General features: G+C 36.0%; 1 long non-coding RNA gene across 1 annotated transcript in view; it reads left to right on the forward strand.

The window, feature by feature from the left end:
• Positions 1–1,645: 1,645 nt before the first annotated feature.
• The window catches only part of LOC143689665 (uncharacterized), a 38,859-nt gene continuing 21,494 nt past the window's right edge, over positions 1,646–19,010 (forward strand). Inside the window, exons 1-2 of the long non-coding RNA XR_013178872.1 lie at positions 1,646–1,964; positions 3,159–3,256. This is a non-coding gene — a long non-coding RNA (uncharacterized LOC143689665). The remainder of the gene's footprint in view (positions 1,965–3,158; positions 3,257–19,010) is intronic.

Here is a 19,010-nt window from a genome sequence, read left to right on the forward strand (position 1 = left end):
CATTTGCCCTGCCCTACAAGAAATGCTACAGGGAGTTCCTCAGTGGAAAAGAAAGGACAGTATTCCATAACTTGAAGCTGTATAAAGAAATAAAGAGCCCCAGGAAAGGGAAACACTGGGTAAATATTAATCAGTACTATGGTACATTTATATTGCAAGTATACATTTCTCTTCTAATATGATGTAAAAGCTAACATAAATCTGTAGTGCTGTGCAGACAATGTATAAAGATATCATTTGTGATGAGTACAACATGGGGGGTAGAAGGGAATAGGAATATGGTTTGTGTATAAGTTAAATTAGAATCAAATCAATGAGATTTTATAGCTTTAGAATGTTAAATTCAAGCCCCATAGAAGCACAAAGAAAATATCTAAAAATAAATGTACAGATGCAAATGAGAAGGGATTATAAAGGGCTCACTTACTACAGAAGATATACTAAACAAAATTAGGCAAGTAATGGAAGAAATGAAGAACCTAAAATATATGACTCATAATAAACAAATAGCAGAATGGTAGAAATAAGTCCTACGTTATCAGTTATTACTTTTAATGTAAAAGATTAAACTCTCCAAAAGAGAGAGTTTGAAAAAGCTTGAGGGTGGGGCACAGTGGCTCAGCAGACAGAGTCCTCACCCTCCATGCCAGAGACCCAGGTTTGATTCCTGGTGTCTGCCCATGGGAAGAAAGAAAGAAAGAAAGGAAGGAAGGAAGGAAGGAAGGAAGGAAGGAAGGAAGGAAGGAAGGAAGGAAGGAAGGAAGGAAGGAAGGAAGGAAGGAAGGAAGGAAGGAAGGAAGGAAGGAAGGAAGGGAGAGAGGAAGGGAAAGAAAGAGAGAGAGAGAGGGAGGGAAGGAGGGAGGGAGGGAGGGAGGGAGGGAAAGAGAGAGAGAGAGAGAAAGAAAGAAAGAAAGAAAGAAAGAAAGAAAGAAAGGAAGGAAGGAAGGAAGGAAGGAAGGAAGGAAGGAAGGAAGGAAGGAAGGAAGGAAGGAAGGAAGGAAGGAAGGAAGGAAGGAAGGAAGGAAGGAAGGAAGGAAGGAAGGAAGGAAGAAAGAAAGAAAGAAAGAAAAGACTTGACTATACGTTGTCTTTAAAAGACTCACCTTAAATCCTAAGACACAAATAGCATGAAAGTGAAAGGAGGGAAAACTATCTCATGCAAATAGTAAATAAAGTAAAATAGAAGAGAACTGGGGTGGTTATACAAATATCAGATAAAATATATTTTAAATCAGAAACTGTGAAAAGGGATGAGAAAGGACATTTTATATTATTTTAAAAGACAATTCAATAGGAAGATAAACAATTTGAACATATATTATACTAATAATAGAGGCCCAAAATATATAAAACAAACAAAGACAGAAATGAAGGAGAAAATAATTAGTTCTTCATGAATACTGTGATAATTCAGTATATCACTTTCAACAGTGGATAAAATATCTAGACAGAAGATCATTAAGGAGACAGAGAACTCAAACAATGTTAGAAACCAACAAGATAAAGCAATCATGTATAGAACACTTCACCCAGCAACAGCAGAACACATATTCTTCTCAAGCGCGCACAGGTCATTCTCTACAATAGACCATACGTTAGGTCACAAAACAAATCTCAATAAATTCAAAAGGTTGAAGTCATACAAAGTGTCTTCCACAGCCACAGTAGAATGAGGCCAGAAATGACTAACAGAAGTATAACTAGAAAATTTATAAATATGTGGAAATGAAAGTTTATACTTTTAAACAACAAATGGATAAAAGAAGAAAACAAGGGAAATTAGATAATATTTTGAGATGACTAAAACGCAACCTACTAAAACTTATGAGATACATCAAAGGCAGTGTTCAGAAGGAAATGTATAGCTCTAACTGTTGACATTAAAAAAGGATAAATATCTCAAATCAGCAACCTAACCTCATACCTGGAGGAATTGCAAAAAAGAAGAGGAAGCTAACCCCAAAGTGAGCAGAAAGAAAGAAAGAATAAAGATTAGAGCAGAGATAAATGAATTAAAGAATTAAAAAACAGTAGAGTAAAGCACAAAAACCAAGAATTGTTTCTATGAAAAGATTAAAAAATTGACAAGCACAGAATGACTGACAAAGAAAAAAAAAGAGAGAAGATGAAAATAAGTAAAATCATAAACTAATCTGGGACATTACTACCAATCTTACAGAAATAAAAGTGATTATATTTAATCAAAAAATTAAAGAGATTCAAAAGAGGATCTACAAATTAAACAATCTAGAAAAGTGCAAAAAGTCCTATAATGCACAAATTTCTTAAACTGATTTAAGAAGAAATAGAAAACTCTACAGACCAATAAAAATAAAGAATTTAGAAGGGTAATCAAAAAATTCCCAACAAAGAATATTCTAGGACCAGATGACTTCACTGGTGAATTTTATCAAACAGTCAAGGATGAATTAACACCATCCTTTCTCAAATACTTACAAAAATTTAAAGAGACGGGAACCCTTTCTAACTCATTTTGTAATGCCAGCATTATCCTAATACCAACACTAGGTAAAAATATCACAAGGAAAGAAAATTACAGACCAAAATCTCTCCTGAATATAGATGGAAAAATCCTCAAAAATATTAGCAAACAGAATTCAATAGCACGTTAAAGAATTCTACACCATGTTCAATTGACAATTATTACAGGAATGCAAGGATAGTTCAACATATCAATCACTGTAATCTATCACATGGACAGAACGAAGGGAAAAAACACATGATCATCTCAATTGATGCAGAAAAGGCATTTGACAAAATCTAGCAACATTTCTTGCATTAAAAAGACACCTAGAAAGCTAGGAATAGAAGGGAACTTCCTCAAGATGAGAAATAGAATATAAAAATCATGTACAGTTGACAGTATACTCAATAGTGAAAGACTTAAAGCTTTTCCCCTAAAATCAGGAACAGGACAAAGATGCCTACTTTCAATGCTATTCACCATTATGCTAAAAGTTCTAGCCAGAGGAATTAATCAAGAAAGGAAATAAGAGGAATCTTAATTGGAAAGCAAGTTTTAAAACAACCTCTATTTGTTCGATCATATATATGTATGCAAATATGAATATAGTTTCTAATTTTGAGAAGGTCAAATTTAGTTATTATTTGTTTTGTTCCTATTCTTTCTGCCAAAGGAGTGGCACTTCAGCATTTGATTTCTGCTTCCTTCCATACTGCAAACAATGATAGATAGAAGAAACCCTTCACTCAGCCCTGACAATAAAACATAAAGGTAGGTTGAATTACTTATTATTCCCCAAGTAAACTCCCAGTGTTTTGGTTTCTTCAATTACAAGAAGAGACAATAGCAATGACAGAGAGTTGTTTTGAAGGTATAACAAGTAGTGTATGTAAAGGACTTAGGACAGTTTCCAACCTGTTCCAGGGAACTTGTGTGTTGTGGCTATCCATTGTCATATAACAAATAACTACAAGCTTAGCATCTTAAAATGACAACAAATAATCTTTTATAATATGATTTTTAATGACTATGTTTTATACCAGATTAAGCGAAAACAGAATTACATATTGATGGAGAGTTGAGAATAGTTCCAGAGGTGAATGACCTTTGATCCTGGATGTCACTTCACTTCTCTGAGATCTGGTTATTGTCTCTATAAATGTGAATAATAATAACATCTATTATTTTGTAAATTATGTATTCATATGAAAAGAAACCATAATGTAAAAAAACCATCAGAGCTATTGTTTTTACCATCCCTTACTTCTTCAATACAATATCTTTAGCATTTAACTTTTTACAACTTCTTCACATAATATTCAAGAGCACTACAAACATGCTATTAAAAATAGCTTTGAACCATATCTTTCCTCACTGAACATAAGCAACTAAAAATGAAATTTCTGCAAGAAAAAAATATATATAACATTAAGTAACATACTGAAAAAATGCTCACCAGAAAATAAATGCCAAATTGCATTCCCAAAATCATAGTGTAAAAATATCTTTTAACCTGCATTCTTACCAAAATTGAGTATTATAATTTACAAGTATAAAAGCAATTAATATACTATACACACAACATGGTACCATATTGCTTTAGTTTGAGTTTTGTATTACTTTCCTGGCCATATACTTTTTTCCATTATAAATTACAGTGTTTGAATTATTTTTCTGTGCTGTTATCCATTTTAGTTAAAAGATATTAATTAACTCCTTGACTCAAATATAGCCCAATTTTCCTTGAGTGTATTTGATTATCACATCTTGACTTTTAACATTTTTAAGTGGCCAAATCTATACAATTTTTTTAAATTTTGTTTCTGGCTTGATTTTTTTCTCCTCAAAATAATAAACATAGTTATCCTACTTTTCTCTCCCTGTTTTTTAAACTTGTTTTTTCAATTGTTTGAAAATTATTGGGGTGTATGCCTTAGGTCAGATTCTCTAGATGTGACCCTTAGACAGTTGTTTAGACAAGTGGCTGTTGAAGGATTGTTCTCAGGAGAAGCACGTAAAAGAGTGGGGCAAGCATGCTGTGAAAAAGGAAGACACTGAGCAAGTATGTGGTTCCAGATTGTCTTAGTTTGCCAGGTCTGCCACAACAAAATACCGCAGACTAGTTGGCTTGTACATTAGAAATTTATTGTCTAATGGTTCTGGAGACCTGAAGTCCAAAATCAAGGGATAGACAGGGCTGTGCTCCCTCTTCTTGAAGGGGAGAATCATTGAGTCTTGAAGGGAAGAGACCTTAGAGTTCTTCCTGTCTACAAACCTGGGTGCCTGCTGTTCCCCATTTATCTTCCCGATTCAGTCCCACCCTTCCCATCTCATCTGACTTTGAGAGACCAACCTTTGTGAACTGCATCAAATGTACTCCCATATCCTTTGTCTTCAGTGTGAATTCAGCCCAAAGTAGCTCCTGGTGGCAGACCAGAGGGCAGGAGGAATACAAGGATGGGTTACTTGCTTTCCCAGCTCCTTCACTGCTGGATCACTATTTGATGTCCTCCACTCATTTCAGGGTCCTCATAAGTACTCCTTCTGCTGCTCCCTCTACATCTAGAGATCATAAATGCTACCAGATGTTATGAACACCAGGGGATGCACATACCTAATTGATTTCCTCACACATTTTCCATACCTTTTCAGATAGTTTTTCAATATCGTCTCATTGGTTTGCCTATTGGAAGAATCCAGTTGTTTTTGCCTGGCCCCAGACTGATAAATCACTGATTTATAAAGAACTTTGTACAACATCCCTCATTACCCCATCCCAGCTAATACACTTACACAGGGGTGCTAAGAACAGATGAGGTGAAAGGAGCCAGACTGAAAATTGAAAGGATATACAGAACCTCATCAGGTGGAACTGATGCTTTAGGGAAACAGAAAAGAGAAAGTGAAGGATTAAATGAAGTTTATTTGACAATGGTGCTAACTAACTCTTTCTATTTCTCCTAAGAAGGTAAGCAAAAACAAAAGGAACTAAAACACATATAATTTTCTAAGCGATTTTTAAGGGCCATTGCTAAAATCAACAAATCATATAGCTTCCTAGAAGTTACATATTCTCACTTTATAACTTGTACATTCCATGTAAGAATTTCAAAGCAATTTGTCTATGCAATGGCAAAAGAATTAGAAGAATCCAGGACTCTAGAATTGCCAACTTACTCTTTACGTAACCACAGAGACTGCCTTGGGTTTTAAGATATTTTTAAAATTCTTTTCCCAATGTTTGTTATATTAAATATCAGAGCTGTCAGTTTAGCTCAGATATCATTAATCTTTCTTAATAATATGAATAAAAATGATCAAGTTTCTCAGTTTCTCATTAAAATTGCATCTTGTTTATCCTGCACTCTTGCCAGCAACCAAAGTCAGGAAAACTAGTTAATATATCATGAGGTATCCTAAGTGCTATATTTACAGTCAAACTAGCAAATTTTTAAGAACTTACTTTATTACAAGGATTTCTCAATGGAAACATATAATAATAAATAATGATCTAAGCTGTTATAGTAACAGTATTTAGAGTTACTGGAAGCATTGCTTCATTCTTTTAATGGTCCACAATAAACTGAACATAAAAGGGCAAGTATGCAAATCACAACAGTTGTACATAAACCTTCTCATTAAACATTTAAAAGCATCTGATTCTTATTTAGCAGTTTTGAAATGTAAGGATTTTAGGCACTGCTAATATTAAAACAAAACAAGCTAGCCTTTTTTTTGTTATCAAAATGCATAGCATCATACAAATTCATTTGCCAAATCCTAGAGTATGTACTTTATTTTTTACATATTGATAATAAAAATTTGAAAATCATTTGAGTTTCGTTTAGAAAGATTAGCTCTAGAAAGATTTCTGAACACCTATTATGTAATAAGAGCTTTGCCACACTTGAAAATAAAAGGGGAAAGAAACATAAAAAGCCATGGCCCCTTTGCTCATTGTTCAATAGACACATAGTACTAAGCAATTTCAAGTTGATGACTATTCCGATATACATGTCAAATGCAGGAATACCATGTACACTTGTGAACTTGTGCCTGCTTTAAAGAGGCAGAAAAGATTTCATAGAAAGGGAAGTAACAGAACCAAGACTAAAAGAATGATAGGGGATTTGCCAGTACAGTTAAAGGAGAAAGGAATTAAAATAGTTTTTTTTTTCTATTTCTATTACTTTTACTACTTCCAATATGCTTACATCTCTGTGAAGTTTCTCTTCAGCCCACATTCATCTTCTGCTTCACAACCTTACAATTGAACTGGTAACAGTATGGTTCCATTTGAATGTCCTCAACCTCAAATTAACCAGGTCCAGTCTTACCTCTATCCAGTCGCTCCATAACCCACTCCTTTTGCATTCTTTATTCCAGTAAATGGTATAACTTCTTATCCACTCAAACAAATCTCTTAGCTGCAAGCTTTGAATCTCCATTTTTTTTCATCTCCCATATTCAATAAGTCACCAAACATAGACAATTCTACTTGTATTCTATGTCCCAAGCCATGCACTTTTTCCCCCATCTTTGTTTTGGTTTAAGTCCTTATCTCCTTTGAAATATTACAGCATCCTGATTGGCCATCTTGCCTTCAACTAATCAGCCATCCTTGTTGCTTCTACTTTTTTTCTACAACTAAAGTGAAGCTGCCTGTCTGAAAAACAGATTTGATTAAATCTTCCTCATTTGAAGACTTCCAGTGGACCCTCTTTATTGCAGACAGAATAAACTCCAGACTTCTCACCATGGCATAAAAAGCCCTTCATGACCAGAATTCTCCTTCCTTTCCAAACTCATACCCAAATCTGTGCCCCCCATCTCCAACAGGCACCGTGTTTTCTCTTCATAGATGCTCAACTGCTGTTCCAGTGACTTTCACATCCCTCTCCACTCTAACATCTATTTACTCTTTATCTCTTTTCAGGTGTCACCTCTTCCAAGCAGACATTTCCAACCTTTCCCCATTCTCCGCACTCTCAGGCCTGACCAGATGTTTTCTTTCTTCCCTCTCTATACAATTTCGGGTGTCATACATTTCATTAGACTTGGAGGTCTCATGAACATCTTAACATTTCAAAAGTATATAAATTCTCTGCAGCAATTGGTAGAGTCATTTTTTGCAATATGAGTACTTTCCACATAAAAGTATTGTTGGGAGATTTTTTGAAAAGGAAACAAGTTTTTGAAAATCTTCATTTAGGGTAGTTAGACGTTTCCTCACTTAAGTGCAAGATATTCTTTAAAAGATTTCTGTGAGCAATAAGAGATGAAAACAAGATAAAAGACAACACTATTCAAAACTAAAATTTTATAAAATAAAATATGCACTTATTCTAAAAACATTAAGTACTTATATTTCAGTTAATATAACAGAACTGAATTTACAAGAGTTAATAAAACTGACATACATCCCATGAGTTTATATTGGTCAATATATTGTGTGCTTAGGGCTTGGAGACAAATCACCTTTGTTTGACTTTGGACTCTTCTCCTTTCTAGCTTTGTAGACCTTCTGTGCTTCAGTTTCCTCAAAACCCAAAATTATAGATGAGGAACAATTTAGAGTAATAGAATAATCCATTATAATGCATTAGAATTTCCCCCTTTATTTACATTCTTTATATCATTCACAACAGCTTTGAAAGATTGATAATATGACTTTATGAAATATGGTTATGGTCACACACTAAAATACATTAATACATGTAATGTTCTCAGATGCTGCCAAGTGCACAGTAAGTTTTCAATAGACAGTTTTCATTATTAGTTGTTTTTTGTGAAGCACAGATTTATATTGATCCTATCTGACTAGAACATATAAACTAAAGAGAATTCCAAATCCGAGCTCACTGGTTCCTTCATACAACTTAAGGAACCCATGCTGAACTTCCAGTAAGGCTCAAGCTCAACTCTTTTGGCAAAGAATCAAATCAGAAATATATATTACCAGGTATAGAAAACAAGTCAGTGAGTGAATAAGAGAGTGAACAAGTGTGAATGCTCACACATTAATCATATCACTCTGTGAGAAAATACTGTTGATTTATGTTGATTTCCCTGACAGGAAACTCAAACTCCAGATGCTCTGGTTAAAAGTTAGACACTTTTCAGAATAGGCAAATCTATAGGGAAAGAAGGTAAATTAATGATTGCTTCCATCTGAGGAGAGAGTTGGGAGAATGTGCTAAAGGTACAGGATTATTTTGGGGGTGAGGGAAATGTTCTAAAATAGGATTATGATAATGGTTGCACAACTAAAAAAATATACTAAAAACATTGAATCGTTCCCTTTCAACAGGTGAACTTTATGAGACGTAAATTGCAGATCAATAATGCTTTGGAAAAAAGCATACGCAAACATTTTGAATATCTGGCAAACATACTTTTGAATGAGTGAATGAATAAGTTTGATAAAGCAAAACTGAGAAACATTATATTATTTTCCAGGTATAAGCAACCTCTCTTTAAACTGGTTTTATTTCACCTCTGACTTATTGAAAGCCATTTTTAAAAATGTATACCGAGGGTTTAACACAGCATTTTAATAGTCTGATTATACTTGACCACCATCTAGTGGTCAGAAAGCTAACTGCTCTATTTTTGGAACGCACAGCCAACTTAAACCAACAATCTCATTCAGTATGATTCATTTGGGAGTTTAAACCCCTTTACATCGTTTATCTCACTCAGCTTTCACAACGCTTCCATGAGATTCATGCTATTACTACACCTATATGTAAGATATAACAATGTATACTATATATTGCTTTGCCTCCCTGGGTCCTCCTTTTCTGAAAGGGTATTATAATCACAGAACACTGCCCTCCTGGACTCATGGGTCAGTTTATGACCCAAACTGGGCTGATCCATAAGACCCAGATGAGTGGTGAGGGCAGAGCTCAGCGGAAGGGAATGGGGCAAGCTCATTTGTCCAGTGGCTCCCCCAAGATTCAAATAGAGGCTATTAAAAAAAAAATCATTTCTTCTTTGGACAAAAGTTGTAAGCATGTGAATTCAGAGCTGCCCTTGATCATGGGTCTTCCCAGGTGGTGAATTTAGTCTTGGAGACTAAAGCCAACCTGCAAAGAAGGCAGAGAAGAGACCCTGAGAATAGACGGGATATAAGCTTCGCGTTACTGAAATCAGTTTGAATTCATGTAAATCATGACAATGCTGGGGCAAGCAGATCCTCAAGGAGAAGGAGCCAGTAAATTTTGTTGATATTGAATGATTCCTTTGATCCCACTGGACCTTTCCCCAGATTTTCAGTTTATGTGTGTCAGAATATATATGTAAAATCCATTCTGACAGGGGATGGGATGGTAATAGGGTGGCATGTATCCTGGACTATTTGGAAAGTTCTTGGTTTTTAAAATATTTTAGAATATTTCATAACAGCGCTATCTTTTATTCCCCCCCCAAAGAAAGCCCCGACTGGGTAATAATTTATATGACCACCCTCATGATAAGCTGGTTTCTTGGAAGGGGAGAGTTCATTCTTGGCATGAATCAGAGCAAGAAACAAACCTACTCTGATGACTTGAAAACATAGATGCCACTCCATTTCCCGTGTAACACTATTACTCATTCTTTTCTAGTTTGAGCTATGTAGAAAGTCTGTTTCTAGGGTTGCCAGCCTATCAAATAAAACTACAGGATGCTCAGTTAAATTTGAATTAAAAAAAAAAACAGTGAAAACAATGGGCCACAGTTAACACTAAAACAAAAATATTCATTGATTATCTGAAATTCAATTTAATTGGGTGCCCTGTATTTTATCTCGTAATCCTATCTCTAACCCTTCCTTACTGGTGTAGCAGCACATACCTCTCTCTTCTTCTCCATTAATGACAATCTGTACATTGCACTCCTGACTTTTGCAGGAGAGCAGCTATCCTTTGGGACACTCAGATACCCATTCACGAGGAGACACGGGATAATACCAGTAGAACACAAATGACATCTGGTCATTGGTGTGGATGCAGTGCAGGCAGCCAGGAGATTATTGGAGGAATAATGAATGTCCTTTGCTTTAATCTGTTAGTCGTGCTTAATTTAATTCACATAACAAACCTATGAAATATTTCCTCTTAATATATATATATTCTTCAGGCATCTACATTTTCCTATTTCACTTGATACTAAAGAACAAGAAATCATTTGACACATAATACCAGCTTCATGAGGAAGGAGGGTTCTCATGTCCCAGACAGGTTCAAACTTAAAATCAAATTTTCTGAAAGGAATAAGTAATGTAAAGTAAGTAATGGACTCCTCTTACTGGAGTCCTTTATAAGAAGATAAAACTCAAAGAGATGAAATTAAGAAAAAGCTTGGAGAAACTAAGAGAGAACACACAGAAAACAGAGATGCCACTGAAGCCAGAAGCTGAAAAGAAACCTTGGAGAAAAGGACTCAGCACAAATGCCAGCCATATGACTTCTCACGTGCCAGAGGTGTCCCAGATACAAGCATCCTTTCTTCAGAGAAGGTATCATCCTGTTGATTCCTTATTAGGACAATTTCATGGTCTTACAACTGTAAAATATAAGCTAATAAATACCCATTCATACTGGTTTGAATCTATTATGTACCTAAGAAAAGCAATGTTTTAATTCTGACTTAATCTTGTGGGAGTAGCTGTTTCTTTTAATCCTGATTCAATATTGTAGGTTGGAAACTTTTGATTAGAATAATGGAGATGTGGCACACCAATTGTGGGTGTGACCTTCTGATTAGATGGAGATGTGACTGCACCCATTCCAGGTGGGTCTTGATTAGTTTGCTACAGTCCTTTAAAAAAGAAAACATTTTATAGAAACCTTAGTGTTCTAGTTTGCTAGCTGCCGGAATGCAATATACCAGAAATGAAATGACTTTTAGAAAGAGGGATTTAAAGAGTTGCTAGTTTACAGTTCTAAGGTCGAGAAAATGTCCCAATTAAAACAGGTCTATAGAAATGTCCAATCAAAGGCATCCAGGGAAAGATACCTTGGTTCAAGAAGACCAATGAAGTTCAGGGTTTCTCTCTCAAGTGAGAAGGCACATGGCAAACACAGTCATGGTTTCTCCCTCGTCTGGAAGGGCACATGGCGAACACAGTGTCATCTGCTAGCTTTCTCTCCTGGCTTCCTGTTTCATGAAGCTCCCTGGGAGGCATTTTCCTTCTTTATCTCCAAAGTGCTGGCTGATGGACTCTCTGCTTTGTGGTGCTGCAGCATTCTCTGCTCTTTCCAAATCTCTTTTATTCTCCAAAATGTTTCCTCTTTTATACGACTCCAGAAACTTATCAAGACCCATCCAAATGGGTGAAGACATGTCGTTACCTAATCCAGTTTAACAACCACTCTTGATTAAATCACATCTCCGGGGAGATGATCTAATTACAGTTTCAAGCATACAGTATTGAATAGGTATTATTCTGTCTTTATGAAATGGGATTTTGATTAAAACATGGCTTTTCTAGGGTCCATACATCCTTTCAAACCAGCACACTTAGAAACAACAGAGCCTACATAAATGACAGAAACCTCAGAGCTTACAGAAACTTCACAGCAGAGCTGACACAGATAAGGACATGTGAACAGAAACAAGAATATTTGCAGATGCTTGAAGCCCAGCAGATAGTGCCAGAACCTGGAGCGAGACAAGGGAAGACAAGAGTTGAAAGCCAGCCCTGGAGAAGAAGAGTGAGAGGCCCCCACAGGAACAGAGGCTGAAAGCAACAGAACTCAGGAGCAAGGGACCTGCAGATGCCAGCCACGCGACTACCCAGCTGACAGAACGTTCCCGACCCATCGGCCTTTCTTGAGTGATGGTAGCCTCTGTTTGGTGGCTTAATTTGGGCACTTTCACTTCCTTAAAACTGTAAACTTGTAACTTATTAAATTCCCCTTTTTAAAAGCCATTCGAGTTCTGGTATATTGCATTCCAGCAGCTTCCAAACTAACACACCATTGTATACCCATTTCTGGTTTACTGCATTTTGTCAGTGCTAGCGAACCAAAACAACCCCCAATCCAAACCTCTATGGATTCTCAAATAATTAGGTGGAAAATTGGTGGGGAATAGACTAATCTCATTATCCCAAAGTCTCACTCTATAGAGTACTTATCATCAAGGGGAAAATATACCTTTGCACTGAAATTATCTGGTATTTGCCACCTTAACCAAGTGATAGATTTTAGTAATGCCAACAGGTAGAAAACCATCACCGTGTGCTCCCTGATGTGGCATAATAAATATATATATCATGTATGTAACTTTTTTGCCAATAACATTTTACATGAATCTAACCCCTCAGGCCAACCAAATAAGTCTAGAATGTAGAATGTCCCAGGACATTGTTCTAAATTAAAAGATGCTATGACATCTTAAAAGACAAATACAAAGCATGAACCTTGGATTTTAAAAGTATACCCAAGATATTTTTGGTAGTTGGAAAAAATTTGAATATGAAATGTGTTATTAAATCATGACTGAATTATTATTCATTTCTTAAGTGCAATAATGTGATGGTGTCAGCTTCATATCTTAAGGGTCGGGCACTCTGGTCTGATAGCAAATTGAGAGAAAACACAAGGAGTCGCTGGTAGAGTGGTCATCTTTAATCATTCCCTCTGATCTGCTCTGCTCTCTCTCTTTCTCTCTCTCTCATCTCTTCCTCCCCTGAGGTTTACAGAGCAATAGTTCCTTATATGCTAAATTGCACAAAAGTGGCACTACCATCAGGTGGCATCATGGGATATATGATTAGATACATATTGCATCATTGGTTTCATAGCAGGTGCTATGTTGTGGCTACATAAGCTATGCTGTACCATGATTCCCCAGAACTTCAGACCTTGAAGCACTTAAGGCCGCCATCTAAGCAGGCTGTTCATAATAAACTATTTTTGGAGCTTCACATATAGTGGTTTTAAAGGAAAATGCTCTTATTCTTGAGCAGTTAGCTGAATTCTGAGCAATGCAACATAATATCTGTAACATAGTTTAAAATCTGTTCCAGAAAAAAAATATACCTACAGGGGAAAAGGCGAGAATGAATGTATGGCAAAATGCTAATTTATGAATCTAAGTAAAAGTCATATGGCCACATTCGTTGTGAGTGAAATTGTGGATTGAAATTATTCAAAATAAAAAGTTTGAGAAGAAAGGGATCTTAACTGTTACAGAATGTCACAGAAGACCAAGCAACTGGATGTGTTAATTTGCCAGGGATGCTATGCCAAATACCAGACAGTATATTGGCTTAACCGAAGGGAATTTAAAGTCTCACAGTTTGGTTGAATAAAGTCCAACAGCAAGGTCCTGATGGTTCATGCTTTTGCCCAGAGTTGGAAGAGCACTGGTGTGGACTTATCGCAATCCTTGGGGTTCCTTGGCTTGGGTGTCTGGCTTGGTCACATGGCTGCTTCTTCTGGCTTCTACTTCTCCTGCTCAGTCACCTATGTCTCTGCTTTGAATTTTTCTCCTTATAAAAGCTTCAGTCATATGGATAAAGACCCACACTCATCCGTTTGGCCTCATCTCAATAAGATCTTCAAAGTTCCTTTTTCACAAATGAGTCCATAGTTTTTCTAATAACATCTTCAGAGGCTCTAGTTACAAATGGGTCTACGCCTATAGGGATGCACATTAAAACTTGAGCCTGTCTTTTGTGGGGAACATAATTCAACCCGCATCAGAGGATGAGGGCTTTCGCTTAGTGACAAAAAATTATCTAACAAAAAGAAAGTTTCCAGACCAACTTGTTTAATTGGGACATATGGACTTGGGGTCTGAGAGCCAGAAGATCTCATTCAAAGTAGTTTCAGTTCTTGCTACCTGAATGAATCTAGCAAATTACTTCATTCCTCTGCACCTCCATTTCTTCATTTATAAAAGAAATTTTTCTGACTCATATTGTTTTCATAAGAATCACATGTCCCAAATCACTCAGCACAGCTCTGCAAAAGAATAGGTGTTCAAGTAATAGAAGCTGAATCCAGAGCTGGAATAGAGCCCGAAAGACCAGAGTTGGAACGGGACATAGCCTCATATTTCATGTTCATGTACATATATCACTCCCTCAGCTGGAGGCTGACAGCTGAGCTCAAGAGAGAAGCAGATCAAGTCAGCAGGGGGAGATTCACAAAGGCTAGAATCAATGTTGTGCCCATTTCCAGTGTCGTCTGCACTTGGATCAGAGGTAAAAGGAGACAGGTTCCCTCCAAAGATAGTTTCACACCACTTTTTTTTTCCATCACTTTTTTATTAGAGCAGTTATGGGTTTACAGAAAAATCATGTAGGAAGTACAGTTTTCCTTACTGTTAATGCTTCACTTTAGTGTGCAACTTTGTCATAACTGATAAAAACAATATTATAATTATACTATTAACTATAGACCATAATTAACAATAGGGTTCACTCCTTGTGTTGTGTGGTTCTGTGTTTTTTTAATTTAAATCTTTATTTTGGTAACATATATACAACCTAAAATTTCTCCTTTTTAATCTCTTACCTGACAGGAGAGTTTCCATAATCACAAAGGGGGTTTTCCAAGGGTAAAGCTTATCCTTTGCATGTTGTTTTCTTTTTAATGCAGATTTAACAGCCATGCAATTCTTGTAAATGCTATTGGTGAACATGGAAAACAGGAACTCTTTTCTTATGGTAGATGTGTGTGGTAGTTAGATTCAGTTGTCAGCTTGGCCAGGTGAAGGCACCTAGTTCTGTTGCTGTGGACATGAACCAATGGTACGTGAACTTCATCTGTTGCTCATTATATTTGCAGTCGGCTAGGAGGCATGCCTGCTGCGATGAATGATGTTTGACTTAATTGGCTGGTGCTTAAATGAGAGAGCTCAATGTAGCACAGCCCAAGCAGCTCAGCATACCTCATCTCAGCACTTGCAGCTCAGCCCAGGCCTTTGGAAATGCAGAAAGGAATCACCCTGGGAAAAGTTGTTGGAACCCAGAGGCCTGGAGAGAAGGCCAGCAGAGATCACCCTGAGCCTTCCCACTGAGGTAAGAAAGAACCTCAGATGAAAGTTAGCTGCCTTTCCTCTGAAGAACTTACAAAATAAATCCCCTTTTATTAAAAGCCAATCAGTCTCTTGGTGCGTTGCATTCTGGCAGTTAGAAGACTAGAACAATGTGGTATGACTCTGAGAAATATACTGGGATCTAAGTTCATCTGGAAGGTGGTTTAAGGGTGGGGTGGACAACTCCAAGCAACGAGTCTCCAGAGCTGATCCATGGTTTACCATCAGCCAGGCACATGTTGTGACTCATCCCTGAAAGCCTTGTACCTCTTCCTCTTCAGACCCACAATCTAGAGTTTTATGAACAGAGTGCTTGCAAAGGTTTGGCTGATGAATGTATCACTGAATATTTTTCTGTTTACCTTCACTAGCATCTATCCTTCAAAATATTTAACAATGAATATGAAGAAGGCATTACATTTTGATTCTTGATCAATATTTCATCACACAATATGATTATGTATTCTGACATCTCTTTAAACAGTTTACTTAGAAATTTTTCTGACATAAATTCCCTAAAACAGTGCTAAGTATGCAAAATTTTCTGTGTGCCAAATGATTAATTATTGCTCAAGACAAGCTCATGCCAACATCTGTGAAAGTCTTATCAAGGGGTTTGTAAATTATGCGTTTCTTATTAACTTCAAGATTTACCTTTTGAACTCACCTTTTCCATCCCTTAGAGAAACAATAATCCAATTACCCTGATTCCATTATATATTAGTTCTTAAGAGTTTTATCCCTCTCACACTTCAACTGAAATACTAAACAAGCATATAAAATCATTATTTTTCCTGATTTAACTCTAAGCTTTCACATCAAGGAAAATTCAGTGATATAGAGGAATCACCTAATTTAGTAAACCATAAAAGCAGTTGGAGTTTTATAATAATAAGATAATAAGTAAAGGGGAGAAGAATAATATAGGTTTGGCTATTTCATTATTTCTTGCTCATTAGAAATAAGAATGACTTAAAAGTAGTTTCCAATTAATTTCTAGACTTAGTGATGTTTTCTTGTTTGCTATAAGAAAATAACCACGAAAAATAATAAAAGCAGGTAGGAAGATTATTTGCATTCAAAAATTAATTTTATGACATTCCTTTCTTTATAAACAACAGAACTTTATTTCATTTGCTTTGCACATTTGTGCTTACACAGTTCACCCAAAGACTTAGACCTATTGTAACACGTTTCCTAATATTGCAAAGGGCAAAGTACCCCATTGCTTCAATTTGATAAGATGACATTATTACGAAAAATTCCATGTGTTTACCAAGGAGTCAGATAAATTTCTCATATTGAAAATGGGGAGTGTAAAGGAATCATTACTTCCCCTATTTCCCAAACAATGCAGATTTAGATGAACACACTGATGAGAAATAAATTTTTAAAACATATAAGGCATGTTTGATTTACTCATATAGGCAGGAAAGAAGGAAGACCAGTATCACCAGTATACACTAGTATGTATCACAAAAAGACCAAAATTATAAGTGCAGCTCCAATTTAAGAGACTTATTGTACTCATTTTGTTATATTGGAACAAGTGAGTTAGCAATGTAAACATAACTTTCCACCTCTCTAGGAAACTGTGCTGGTAGAATATGAGACTTCTATTCACTGTACTAAGAGAGGGCTAGTCTGCTTGTATTATCTGAAGTCGTGCACTTGGAACCTGGGCTACAAAGGAAAGAGATACTGCTTCTTGGTACCTCTCTTTGTGAAAACTTGCTATCTCCACGTCTGTTACCAGCCCTGTCTAGTTAGAGAAAATAAGATGCTCAGTGAAGCTGCACCTGAAAAAGCCATTGCTATTTTTCTTTGTATTTTAGCTTGCTCTGCAAGTGACCTAAATTATATATTCTCTGGGGTACAAAGTGATTTAATTTACAAAATCTTCTAAATAACTGATCCTTTTTAAATGACGGGCTTCTGAGCTGGATCATCAGCCGTAAACACACTTGCTCAAAAAGGAGAAGAAAGCGAAGCCCTCTAGTTTCTCTATTTTCTGACAAATAGAAATATGGAAATTCATGGGACCTTTCCAGAGATTAGGGAACTATTCAGATCATTTTTTTATGAAATGCTGAATACTATGCACATATTGCCGCTATCCAATAATATATCAAGTTTTTTTTTGTTTGCTTCGTAATGGGGGGATTTATCTCTGACTTGTCAGGTGCCTCTCCTTGTTGCAGTAAAGAAGTTAATGATGTACATCCAGACCCTCCAAAATATGCTATTCTTGTTCTTTTGATCATATTCAAGGAAAACAATTATATCCTTTGCAAAAGAAAAAAAATGGTTACGTTGACTTCTGGGTGAATATGTATCAGTGAAACAAGAAGTCAATTATTATGGGAAGAAAAATATCTTTAGTATAAAAGTTTGTTCTTAATGGGAAAAATCCATCTCTCCTTTTATCTAAAAAAAGAATAGGACCATCATTATTTTAGATTTAAGATAACTCATCTATCATACTAATTTTCACTTGTGTGTTCTATTACACATTTCTGAAATATAATTTCAACTCCTCCTACACACACACACACACACACACACACACCCTTTCATGAGTCTTTTCAGTTCTTACTCTGTCTTGATTTCAACAATATGCCCAAATTTCTAAGACTGCACTTTCACAACCATAATGCAATTGCAATGTGGTTCTAGGCTAATCTCTTGATATTCTGAATTCTGTTCAGGGAACTATTTCGATATATGTTAATCATATCCTAGTGCCACCCTGAGCATTGATTAATGTTAAATCTCTATTTCCTGAGAGCCAGCTTTACAGTTTTAGTGCTTCTGACTACAGCCCTTCTACTTGCCATTTTTTTCCCCACACCTCACCCTATTCAAACACATTAGAATAGCACTCACGTGAGTTTTGTCAGTTGTGGCATTTTCTTTCCAGTGCTTATTACTACAACTTTCTGCATTCCTTCTAGGTTCTTAATTATCCATTGAGACTGACCTTAGACTGTACTTTTGACTAAATCTTAACTCTCTGAGACTGAGCTTTCTTACATAAATTGTATTATTCTGTGCTGATCTTGAACCTTTTTAGTTAAAAAAAAAACAATCAAATATTCAGAACACAATTAAGCAGAATACTTATCTGGATTTTTAAAAAACCCTTATTAAAGTATAATTTATAACCCATAAACTTTAGTCATTTAAATGTACAATTCAGTGAGTTTTAATAAATTTATAGACTTGTGACATTATCACCACAATCCAATTTTAGAACAGTTTCCTCTGTCTAAAAAATTTCCCTCGAGTCAGTTCACAGTCAGCATCCCTGCCCACCCAAATCCGGGAAGCCACGGTCACTAAAAACGTGCCTTTTCTAGATATTTTATACAAATGAAATCATGCAATATGCAGGCTTTTGTATCTGGCATCTTTCACTTAGCAAAATGTTTTTGAGCTTCTTTCACTTGTAGCATGACTCAGTGTTCATATTTTATGGCCGAGTAAC

This window comes from Tamandua tetradactyla, chromosome 7, assembly GCF_023851605.1.
Source record: "Tamandua tetradactyla isolate mTamTet1 chromosome 7, mTamTet1.pri, whole genome shotgun sequence".
In the NCBI taxonomy this organism is placed as follows: Eukaryota; Metazoa; Chordata; class Mammalia; order Pilosa; family Myrmecophagidae; genus Tamandua; species Tamandua tetradactyla.